Genomic DNA, 13,329 nt, shown 5'->3' with positions numbered 1-13,329 from the left:
TTTTATTCTTCAAAGTGTACAGGTAAAGCAATTCAAGGGCTATTGAGACCTTTAGATGTGCAAGTACACAATATTATACACGCAGTAAAAGAAGATTGATTTAAGACTACTGTTATCTCAATGCACACATTTAAATATTAATTTCAGAGTCAGAAGTGTTGAAAATCTGAAGAAATAGCTGAGGTAGAAACATGACCAAAAAAATGCCAAGTCAGAGACTAAGAATGACATGTTCAACAAGCAACTACTATAAAAAGAAATATGTAGTACAAAAGCTTCATGCCCAAGAAAGGCTAGAAGTTGCAAATAAGTGTCAACTGAAATAAAGTGCATATTTTTAACAGAACACATTAGTAATCACTGGGAAAACCTCATTTTCAGTTCATGATCAAATGTTAAAAGGTATGCTTTCATTTTAGTAAATCACAAAATTTAACCAAAGTTGTATTGCACATCCATCACACATCCTATTACCTCAGCAAAGCCTTTTTATCTTCATAAGTTAATCAGCCTTAACTGCCAGTAAATTTAGCTATCTGACCAGGAAATACAAAAGTGCACTATCATTTTTTTCAGAATTTAAAAGGTGAAGATTCTCATAAATGCTCATAAGAGTGTGAGCAACCACTGTTGAAAAACAATAGTTTAAAATTAAATCTAAGAAGTCAGAATTATAGCAAAATTATTAGCTTTAAAGGTACTTTTAAAAAACTGGTAACATTTTAAAAACTACCAAACCAACGAGCTTGAATTGCAACAAACTAAAACGGATGGTCCAGATCCATTGTGGTTTTCACTTTTTGTATGTTAGGAACTTCAGTTACGCTTTAGCAACATCATGAAACGTTGAAAACATTAATTTAACATTTATTAGAGACTTTCCCCTTCATTGCTTGCGGCAGATGACTATCAGTCAAACATACAGATCTTTATCTATGCTCTGTTTGTCAGCTGCATAAGAACTGTAGCATCTTGTGCAGCTTCTTACTTGTCCCACTTGCATTTTTCAGCAACTTTGACTATTTTTATTATCACTGCAGAACCAATCAATACAGCTGTGAAGACCCATAGAATCATTTGTATTTTATGTACTTCTACTACTTGGTAAGAAGCAAAATATTTTTAAATGGAAGCTTTCCCAGATAAAGCTACACTGCATATCACCTAATTAATACTTAGCAGAAACACACCATAAAACATTGATCTACCGGAACACAAAAAAAAAATATGCTGGGAGGAAGTGCACAAAGGGCAGTCAGGTTCTACCAGAATATCTGCTTTGATAAAACCGACTTCTCACAGGATATGCCATAGAAGTCCATGATTCTGTGGCCAGACTGAAAAGTACAGCACCTCTGAACTGCATCATAGCGTGATCAAAGTGACAGAACATGCATGATAAAAAACAGCTTTGAAACCATATTTATTTGTTATGGCTGTTTTAGAATAGAAACTGACCCCACGAATGGGAACCACTGAAGTGTCAGAGAGACACTTCTGTGATTTCAGCCTGAGTAAGTAAGAGCTGAGGAACATACTGGAACTCTGTATGGGCTTAAGATCTCTGACAAGCCAGGCTTCACGCACAAAGAAAATTGTTAACTCATCTGTTTTGCTGTCTGTAAGACTTTTATATATTCCCTTGATGCTGTTGATTATGCAACAGATAATGCAGTTTTGCAGTATTAGCAATTCTGCCTTACTAGTAGATGACCAGATACTGCACAGTGGATGTAGTCAAGATCACTCTCAGAAGCCTCAGAAGAAAGTTTAATGAAAGCAACACTAAATAGCTTGAGTATTATACAAGTGTTTTGAAGTCTGTTACGAAGTTTAAGTCATAAAAGAAATTTTAATATAAAACAGATATCTCCCTTGATTCCTGATCAATGGCAAAGACAGATGCCAGATCAGTCACAGATTGGAATCTTATAAAACAACCTAATGAAACACTGTTCCAGGAATTACACTACCACTGAGGAAAAACGCCCAGTGTTTTTCTGAAAGGGCTGCAGGTCAGTGGGAAGATTCTTATTACTAATTCCCTCCACAAACATCTCCATTATGGACATACATCCTCTATAATAACATTGAAACCTTTTAGCTCTCCCTGCAGTATCCAAGATGGGAGAACTTACGCTCTACCTCCCCTTCACGCTAGGCAGCAGAGAAGACATCACCTGTTAAAGGTAATTTGAGAGAGCCCCTTACTGCACCCAAAAGCACAGCACTCTACAACTTAAGGAGAAAATGACTGCTACCAGAAATGCAGATGATAGTAGGTTTTAGAAGTTTGAAGTGTAGTCCTCCATAGCCCCCAAGAACCATAGATACTTCTGTTCATTTGTATATGAAAAAATATACACATACAGGGTGGGTAAAAACACCAAATTGTTTCAGCTAACGATGAGGGAAAGAAACAGGTTTGAGAAACGCTGAAGGAGTCCTGACTGAGCCCCTGATAATAACTATGCATTATGAAAACACCACCTCTCAACACCACCACTGACACACAGATTAGGACTCATGCGGTTTCCGGTTTAGTTTTACACCCATTAAAGGGACTTTTCTACACTGATGTTCAGCCAAAATAACACGCCAGAGTACCTCACCTATGTAAACTTGAATTTTTACTTTGTAGTTAGAAAAGTAGCCAGCAGAGGGGGCACAAGTTAATAAAATCTATCCTTGTATGAGGTGATGAGTAACAAGAAGATAAACAGGAGGCATGCTCTGTTTGAATACTATTTCAAAACACATAGAAACAAGTAAATACTTTTCTAAAACTGTGTATACCAAAAACCTCTAAATTATTGCATAAGCACAAATAAGTAGTAATCAGTCACTGAACCCTAATCACTTGATCTAACTCTGCATTTAATCCAACAGTTCATGGTTTCCTGACACCAGGGACAGCACATACCATCATTCCACTTCTACCTTTTTTGCTGCTGATTGCCCATCTTTTGGTAGGCTCAGCCACAAACATTCAACTGTATTAAACACACACTCCCTTTTCTTTTGAAGCTGAAAAATAGTATTCTATCTCAAATTATTTTATGTTTTGGAGAAGACCTTAAAAATAAAGAGTTTTAAGGGAGTCTGCTAGAATTTATATCAAGGTCTGAACTCATGCTTCCACTAACTCACCATCTTTTCCCCCAAGGAAATGGAAAATGCTCTTCAAGCAGTCAATTTCTCCTCCACTCAATTCACACGGAAAGTCTGGGTATCAATGGCAACAGTTTTGCAGTGAGTCTACCAAAAAAGACTTTTCTCCATGAGGTGAGAAGATTCCAAAACCTAAATTCAGCTATGTACAGTTGTCTTTCCCTATAGGCTACAGCAAGGTTATTATAGGCAAAGTAATTTTTCATGTCCTAGACAATTCTTTAGTTAACTATACTACAAATACCTAACAGTTACTACAATGCCCAAGACGGGCACTAATCATGGTTTCTTACACAGAATGTCATGGAGGATTACAAGGTAGTTACATGGGTTTTGCTTCATCCCTTACCAGCACTACAGATTAGCAGTAGATAAAATTATTTTTGCACATGCAGTTAGGACATTGATTTGGTGGTACAACTGAAGCTTTTGGTATTTGACTGGAACAAATGAATCACAGGTTTAAACGGGGGGGGGGGGGGGGGGGAACAGTTACCAAAAGATTTTCAAAGCAGAACACAAGTGCAACAGCAGATTTTTCCTAAAGCCAAGCCAGAAATCAAACTCCTCAGCACACCAGTTACAGAATATAAAAATGAAGGGAGCATTTTTGAAACAACCACTATGTCTATAACACAGGCAATGCAAGTTCCATTTAAGAAAAGGAACTTTAAGGTATTAAGGAAAATAAATGGGATGAAAAAAGTAATTTGCTCCTCAGTACTTTGCTCTAAACAATTTTAAAAATAACCATTTATGGCTTCAATTAACTGTTGAAGCTCCAAACTTGTCATCTTATACTTGTCCTTCCCAGTCTGAAAGCCCTACAGCAAAAAAAATCGATGATCCAGTCAGATATCCCTTCTACAATTAAAAATACTACAGGGAAAAACCAGTTATCTGAACTGCATAAAAGACAAATCCTTTGTCTAAAAAAAAATCATAAAAATATATTTAGGCATATCAGCTGCTTGCTTTGCCTGAGCTTGCAAGTTTGTGTTCTATAGGCAATGATTTCATTACATACCCATCTTGAAACGTGCAACAAAAATTCTCTATGCTTAGTATCATTTTTATGGATGCCCATAACTTTACACATTCTGGGTTTCCAAGTCTGGCACTCAATGTACTGCTTAAAGACTATTTAATTGCAAAAACTTCAGTCATTTTGGAATTCTACTCAAAGTTTGTGCTAAGAACAAAACCAAAACTAACAGCAAGAAAACCAAAAAAGCTACCCAAAGCAGCCTGAAAAGGAGATTCAATGCAATAAATTATCATTTTGGAATACAGAATCTCCATATTGAATAGCGCATATGTCAAAACACAAGGGATGTGTGCCAAGGAAGCATCTTTAGACTATGTTCATACTGAACAATAAAGGAACAATGAATATATGGTAGAATTTAGGAAGACATCAGATTTAAAATCTCAAGATACAGTGATGTCTTCAGGTGCCTAAATCAGTTTCCAACATCACTAAGTCACAGTTTCAAAAATGCTGGTTTAGTATAAAGGTTTGCCCCGTTTCTTTCATCTAAGAACAAATTTAATTGAGTTCTAAATAACATATTATATAAGGGATAACTTCTTGATTAACTTCTAAGTGCTCCAATTTAGATAAGGTCCTTGGTAAGTTTCAAAAACAATTCAGTCCTTGAATCTTTCACAATTATGTGACGTTCTCAAAATAAAAATGTAGAATAGCTTTCATATATAGTGAACACCAGCAAGTAATTAAGCGGTGAAGAACAACGTTGAAATTAAGAACAAAAAGCCACTGATATTTGAAACGCATAAGCACTGATGTGACAGATACATAACCCCAAAAAGGGAAGAACTTTAACTTTTCCTTACATTAAATTGAAATATACAAGCAGCAAAGCAACGGTGATCACATTTGTACCTTATTTTTAAGGTAACAGAAACCGTCAGTTAAAGATGCACCTTATCAGCCAGTTACAGATTAGTAAATGAATCCCTACTGTTAATCATCTGAAACTGGATAAACAACCAACAAATCCTAGTAGTTTTTGAAGTTATTTAACTGAATATAGTAAATGTAAGCTACTAAAAATAGGTTATATTTGAGCTTTCATAAACTTCAAAAAAGCTAAAACCACCATCCATACCAAAAAATTTTAAAGTCAGCCCCAAAGAATCTGAGTTTAAAGATTATTTCCATTGCATTTCCTAAAAATATTTCTGAATGTTTAATTCCAAAAATAACTGACCTTGTCAAGCCCTGGGTCAAGTCCCTAATTACTGCAGCCTTTTCTGCTTCACGGCAATGACTTTACATAGCAGGTCCCAGCTCAGTCACTGCGATTCACAGTGCTAAGCCAGGCCTCTGTTCTCCATATATTGGAGAAGGGTAATGAATCTCACAGCTAGCAGCACACGGGGTAGGGAAAACACACATGAAAACCCCACCAAAAAACAAAGGGGAAAAGCCAAAAAGTTGTATACAAAATTCTTCCCACCTTTTGGGGTGTTACCAATCCAGAGTACTACCAAGCTGACTGAAAATAGCTCAGTGACAGCAATTCTTCTGAACTGCCCCAAGACTCCCCCACAACTCCCTCCCAGAGTTTGTCACCACTACAGCAGGAGCAACTTAGCTGTTTTACAACGGGTTCCTGAACCACTACAGTTCATAGTCCAGCTTATTAAGGATCTGAATCAATCATTTATTTTACTACATGAAGTCACACTCACAACTTGAAGTAAGTCTTGGCACAACTATGAGCACTTGAGTGGCTGTAAGTTCAGAAGCAGAGCAGGCAGCTAGGCTGGTTATGTCTTACATATAGATACATACAATCAAGTCAGTATTCTGGGATTCAAAGCCAGGGGGCGGGGGCAAATATTGATGGAAGAGAGGAAGCCACTTTTTACTCATATTCTGTATGCTGAGCATCAAAAAAAAATGTCAGTGCCCTAAACCGATTCCAATTAGAAACATTCTGAATTTGTTCAATGTAGCTTTTTGCTCAAGACTACACTGACAAAATACACAGTGTATTCAGGTAATTCAGCCTCAAACGTTATTATTGGATGAAATCAGATTAACACCCTGCTCTCCACAAGCAGTAGCAGTTCCATGTAGATAGAAAAAGCCCTATAAATTACAGGAAATGGGAGTGGCTACACTGAGCAGACGCTAAATGTGATTATTAGGTAAAAGTTTCCTGGCCAAGTCAACAAGATTACATCAAGCATTACTTTCAATACCTTTGTCCTTGAATCACTGTCAAAACCACATACTGGAGACTTCACCTGCACCAGTTACTGCTAGATAAGTTTCTAAAAGACCTCCAACGTTAAAGCCATGGAACTGTTAGACAAAATCAGCACTTATTTATCTGCTATTCTAGTTATCTACTACTGCAGTGCTGCAAGATCCACACTTGCCACCCATATTAGAATAACTAGAGTAGGATCAGAAAAATCCTCCTGTCTTCTCATACAGCCAGAAGTCTTACATATTCAGTGTCCCAGTCACAGTCATTCAACATTCCTACTAAGGTTAGTATCATATCTTGCAGCCAGCAACTTCTTCCCTGTTTTAATTCAGCTGTAGGCATTAACCTAGTTTCCCCACTGGAAAAATTTAGGCTTAAATCTATAGTGACTGTAGATTTATGTAGGCTAGGGCAAATAAATTAACTGAGGCAGCAGCAGTATCTCTAGAACAAAAACAATAGGTGCTTAGATAACAGATACTTGATTTCTCATTAATGCAAGACTGAAATTGCCTATACATTTTTGAAAAATCTAGCCCATTTGGGGTCAACCTTACAGTACCAGAATGACTAAATACATCCCTTTCATTTTTCAATAAAATATACAGGCAATAAAAACCTGAAATCCTGTTTGCTGTCAATATTCAGAATTAAAATAGTAAAAATATGCTGATACATAGAAAACACTTAATGAACATGTAATATCCTTCATAGACATCACAAATATACTACAGGATCATCAGAAAACTTAACGTTAAAAAAAGTCAAGTATGTTCTAATACATATGAAGGATTTATCCTAAATATACATACAATCATTATCTCCTATGTGCAGAATTATTTTTTCTCTATGGAAGACTAGTCTACACTTTGGACAATTCAAATTAGCACCATAATCACACAATGAAAATTGGATGTTTGATATGAGTTCATTCACAAATTATATGGAATTCCAATCCGTTGCATAAACAACCAGTGAAAGCAGCTTGAAAAAAGGGCCAGATAATACAATGCTAAAAATCACAACATGAAGTGGAAACATGTTCAAGTGGGAGATGCAGATATAGGTATAGTCTATGAACTAAAAAACTCACTGTGTTGTTTGTATTAGAAGCAAAAAACAGCAGCAAGTAAGACTCTCAAGCAACACAATCAGATTCAACTGAGTCTGACTTGAATTAAAATTCAGACATATGCACAAATAACAGTTCTTCCCTACAAGCTTCAGAGATATGGACTGTCTACAACAGAAAACCATGACTGAAGGTAACTATTCTGTAAGAAAAGTGACAATAAACATAAGGATGGTGACACTGAGAAAAAAAATAAATACTTGTGCTTTACAAGATAACCAAACTTCTGGCTCTTTACATGTATTTGCTTTGCCTCCCTGACAATTAGCTGTGCTGAAGTGCAAATATGTTTCAAAAAGACAAGAATACTCCAACTACGAGACACATACCTTCAAGCACATTTCAACAAATAAGAAAGCGAGTACATCTAAGGAGTCTATGATGACCTGAGGCACAAACTGTTCTACATCACAAGTCAAGCCAAGAGATAAAATTTTGCTACTCCTAACTGTCCTCAAGACTTTCTCTGATGACCATTTAGTGAATTCAAGCATCATCTGTATCATCTGCTTAAGCTTTGGCAGTGTGACTCTGCTCACCTGACTGTTAAAAACCAAAGCTACAATGAACATGTTATGGCATTGCCCCTTCCAAATAAAATATATTGAAATAGCGAGCACTTAAATCTTCAAAAAGAACAAAGCATATCTGTTATTCAGAACATGACAAAGTATCTCACTTCTTTCTGCTAGTGAAACAGATTTGTGAAATCCTTTTTATTGGAAAAAATAAAGTACTCTGTGTAAGCTTGTTTTAACTTTTAAATTCTTCTTTAAATATCTATTAGACTATAACAAGACAAGTGATTTTACAAACACTGAAGTCTGATGTCATTATTATTACTGAGACCTTCAGTGAACTTTGCTGCTCTGGCAAGGCTGAAAGGCATACAGTTGCATCTCACAACATGAAAAAACATTTGCAACAATGCCTGCCACAGTTCTCATTAAAGGATACTGTAAAACGAAACTAACTAAAAATTACAAACATTTAAACATGCCATCTTGTCCACTCTTGAAAGGCTGCAGCCTAAAAAGCATAAATTGGAAGCAATATGCCTAATTTTGTCATGTAGGAGGTGAGAAAGATTGACTTTCATCAGCACTTCACATATAGCTATTTGACATTAACAGGCATACAGGTTTACATTAAAACCATTTCTATCCCACAGAAAACAGGAGACTATGAGAAATCCTCTCCTCTTTGCATTTCTGCCATTGCCATGTTTAAGCTTGCTATGTTGTTTTCTACTGTGTGAAATTCTCCCATTTGGTTGGTCGGGGGGGGTGGGGGGGGTGGCAAGAGAATGGAAAAGCTGGTATAGAAGTGCAAACCTCTGCCTCCACCAACATGAGAAGCAAACTGCCTGTGCAACCGTGCCAGCATGACAAAGCAGGAAATGCTAACCTAAACTTTGGTTCCAAATTTGGATGCACATTCAACACAGGCCATTCCAGTGCAGTGTTTATGACCTCAGAATGCCAAGACAGAAGTCATACTCAAAGGTTTTTGACTTCTGGAAGCAAGGAAATCCAGTAACAATCCTGAAAAAAAACAACTAGAAAATGAAAGTGCTCAAAAATTTAAAGAAAACATAACACAGCACTGCAAAAGCATAATGCGTGCAATGTTAGGGGACAATATTTCGTAAGTGTGAGCGGGCTTTTTTTAAGCTCAGCATATCTTAGACACAGAAAAGCATGTAAGCAAGGAGTCAGTCTACAATGTGTGATTTAAAATCAAAGCTGTTGTGTGCCTACAAGCACAATTAGGCCTGATCTCCTAGATATGCTATTTACATGTATTTGGAATACTATTTAAGCTATTAGGGTAAAACATGCTGATCTCTACAGATCAACACAAAGTTTTATTGTGTGAACTCATCAGCCATAATGTTACTGTAGCTACAAATGGGTTTAATCACATATTTGAGAAAACTCAAAAGTAACAGTTAACCTAAAATTTAATTGTTTGATGGTGATACAAGGTACGACTAAAACCCTTGGGGAAAAAAAAGAGGTGGCATTCAAAATAAATGCCATTATACACAGGACACCTTCCAACTTTGAGGTCAGAAATAGGTCTTTCCAGCTCTTAGCATGTTTTTAAGTTCCCATAATATTCTTAATCCGCTGAATTTCATTCAGATTTCAGTTTGCCTCAAAGTTTCTTACTTATGCTTTTGTACATATGTGAAATGCACTGCAGAAAAAAAAAGGCTTTCACCAAGACTGCACACGTCCTGGTAAGTCATCAAAACAGTGTTTCTTGCATTAGTCTAAATCCAGAGAGTAACTTACTCATCACTGAATTAAAAATACCTATCCCAAGTCCACTTGGATTACAGGAGCATTATAGTTGCCTTTTCTGTTTCAAAACAACTAAGTTAGCATCTTTTGTTATATCAAATTTGTTTAAAAGTCAAACTCATCTCTAAGCCAGTTTTGCTGTATCAATAATAATTACGATGCTGAAGAACATGTACAAGATACTCCTGTGAGATTAAAAGCTCATAAAAAGCTTACTGTTACAAAAAATGCTGTTTCCAGCCACAATACTGACATGAAATTTCACCCTGAAAAATTTTGGAAAAATACCTTGATATATCAACTCAACTGCTTTGAAAGCCGCTGAGGTATGTACATTTTATCCTCTGAAACCTCATTCTATACAATACTGCTGAAAAAAAATCATCAGAGACGTTCGTTATGCAAATAACAATAGGCAAGAAGAAACACAAGGAGTATCACAGAATCAAAGCTTTAGCAATTTCAAACATCCCTCAGATTCAAGTTTTGCTAGGGAGCTGTGTTGGTCCTTTGCACATGAGTATCAAAACACCATTGATACATACTTTACCTACCTTAGATTCAGAGCTCAGTCTTAGAAACTTCACTACAAACTGCAAATAACTGAAGTACATAGATGGTTCAATTCAATCATCTGTTTACATGTGTACTGTATTATAATAGCGGCTACATTTTTCGTGTTTTCTGTTTCCACAGAGAAATGCATCTATTAGTATTTAACCCTTCCATCACCTATAACCAGCTGCATGTTTGTCTCACTCAAAACTACTCAGCTGACTACACCACGTGCTGCTGAACAAGCCATAGCTATAAGATTTAGGAGTGTATTCCAAGACGACAGAAAATCTGCTAGTGAAAGGCTCAGTATTTCAGACTACCTGAAACAATGGAGAAGCTGAACTGGGGAAAACATGATAAAGATAAGTCAATTCGCCAAGTACAAACTGGGTTAATGAACTGCAATGTTTTTTCGATTTGACTTAATGTGTTTAAATTGTTTTCTTCCTGAAGACATCCAAATCCTCTATTTTTTCCTAAGCTTTCCATAAAAATGCAGAGGTGAAGAGGACCACTATTTTTAATGAACGCTAAAAGTTGACACCGTATTCGAAGGTTCATTCTGCTATCATAATCAGCACAAAGCATACTATGGGGGGGGGAACCCTGTAACTATTCTTGGATTCAAGCAATATAATACACACTATCAATCTGAAGATGCTGTAAAAATTACAGGAATGGTCACCTTAAAATACATGTACTTTCCAAAATCTTTTGTTGCTGACAAAAACCTTCACAAAAACATGGATCTAACAACCCTAGGCAAGACTAAGGGTTTATAAAGCCATACCGTAACATTAATATCAGAAACAGCTTATGTAAAAGTCTTCCAGGCTCTTGACACCTAAATGTGTTGACAGTGTCCCTTTAAGATCTGAACATGAGATACTGTGATCAGCTAATGCAGCTGTATACTTGGTAACTCAACCTTCACGACCAACTGAGTCAGTATGTATTTACTGAAAAAGTAATATGATAAATTCTCATATTAAAAATCCAAACATTAATATTGCAATAAAATATGAAGCAGGAGATTTTCCTCAATTTCTGAATGACCGTTCAGCCATCACTCTTGTTCAGGAAGTCAGCTGATGGAGAACTCTGGTCTACTTTGAAAGAAATCAAGTATGGTGAGTCACTGCCATTTAAACAAACAGTTCATACGCAGCAGGGAGACAAGACACCATGCTGTTGGATGACATAACCAAACAATCCCATAAGCTTGTATCATGTCTTGTCATTTGTATAGTAAAAATCTCTTTTACAATTCATACATATGAAACAAGTGCAACTTAGCAAATATCTCAGAAGCTTGTCAATACACCAGAAAACAAGGATGGTAGTCAAAAAATGTTAAGCCAGAGAAAATTCCCAGAGAAAACCTTAATAAAAGTTTGGATTTATTACTTCATGTAACACCACACCTAAGATAATCTAAACGTTGCATTTTTTAAAAAATTCTCTGCTCCTGCTCTAAGATAATCACTCTTCAAACACATTTGCTATATTTTAGTTAACTACTATTTTATGTCTTAGTATTTGTAGTTGCTTCAAAAAAGTGAATCATCAATTCATGTTCTGAGTGAAAACTACTTCAAATGCAACTGAGCATTCTGATCACTTTTATTACCCTGATGAATGTGTAAGTTTCTCATACCATGTACATTTAAATACCCATTTATCGAGCAAATTTTAGGTAGTAGACAGGAACAACAGGAAGTTGTCAGGACAACGTGACATAGTGCTCAAAGGCCAAAGTGAATTTGAAGAAAGTTAACTGCCCTGGATCTCATCCTACAAGTGTTGATGGACCAGTTAAGTACTCCAGAATTTTATCCAATATATGAAAACCCACTACTAAATTAGTAGAGCCAAAATGGGAACCTGTGACTTCAGTTACAAATGACATGTCACTTGCAATATATTCTATTTTTGCAGACACTAAAAAGTTAGAATTTCTATTTAGTCACCTGACTGCACATGTGAACACCTCTTCAACAGCCTGCTCCACGTGTGGAACAGAGCAAAAAACATGCATAAGCAAGGGTGGTTTCAAGCCCCGATACAGATTTGTAACCAAAACAGATCAAAGTCATTGCTCCACCGACAAAAAGAACAGCTATTTGCAAGTAATGAACACTACAAGTGAGTCAAAACAGTCATGACAACTCAACTGCCCACTTGATTTGAGTAGCTGAGCACTGCTGGTTCACTTAGAACAAATTATTTGACGTGGGTTTAATTAGAATGTTATAATTATCAGTAGCAATGGGAAAGAGCAAGTATTTCATCTGTGTGCCTACTATGGTGTTTCAAAAAACTTCATATAGCTCATTTAACTAAACAAAAACATCAGAAAATGGGGAAGATTAGCACACAGATGTATAAGAGGACAGCAGATGGTAATAGACAAAAAAATAACTGTGTGTGGAACTAGCAGGTTTTGGGTTTGTTGTTTGGTTGGGGTTTTTTTAATAAGTTTCATCACTAAACTGGCATTTTAAAAATGTTTAGGCTTGCTTGATGTCATCTAGTGGCAAAGCCATAAAATGCAATATGAGAGACAAATTTCCTTTCCAAACAAACACGGCATGTTATCACATAGACTCTGCCTAGACTGGAAAAGGGAGGGGGAGAAAGGGGACTTATTTTCACAACCACATTCCCATGTTAAATACCAAGAGCAGTAACTAATCCTCAGATAGTAGAGGGAACATTACATGAGAACAACAAACAAAAAAGGGGAGATTCAAGCTGGTACATCCCACGTGAAAAATACACTATATACTTTGCCCAATACTAATAAGGTCCCTTATGCAAAACAAATCCAGGGTTTGATCCAGTGCCAGAAAGAACCGCATACGCTTCCTAAAGCACACTTTTAACCTAGAGTTGCTGTCTTTTAGCAACTCAT

The 13,329-nt window shown here is 36.4% G+C and overlaps 1 protein-coding gene across 5 annotated transcripts in view; it reads right to left on the bottom strand.

Moving 5' to 3' along the window:
* Positions 1 to 13,329, bottom strand: part of INTS6 (integrator complex subunit 6) — a 45,700-nt gene that overhangs the window by 29,816 nt on the left and 2,555 nt on the right. The gene's annotated exons all lie outside the window — the stretch shown is intronic.

Source organism: Falco punctatus (assembly GCF_963210335.1).
Source record: "Falco punctatus genome assembly, chromosome: 2".
In the NCBI taxonomy this organism is placed as follows: domain Eukaryota; kingdom Metazoa; phylum Chordata; class Aves; order Falconiformes; family Falconidae; genus Falco; species Falco punctatus.
This window is presented reverse-complemented; position numbering and strand designations above follow the sequence as displayed.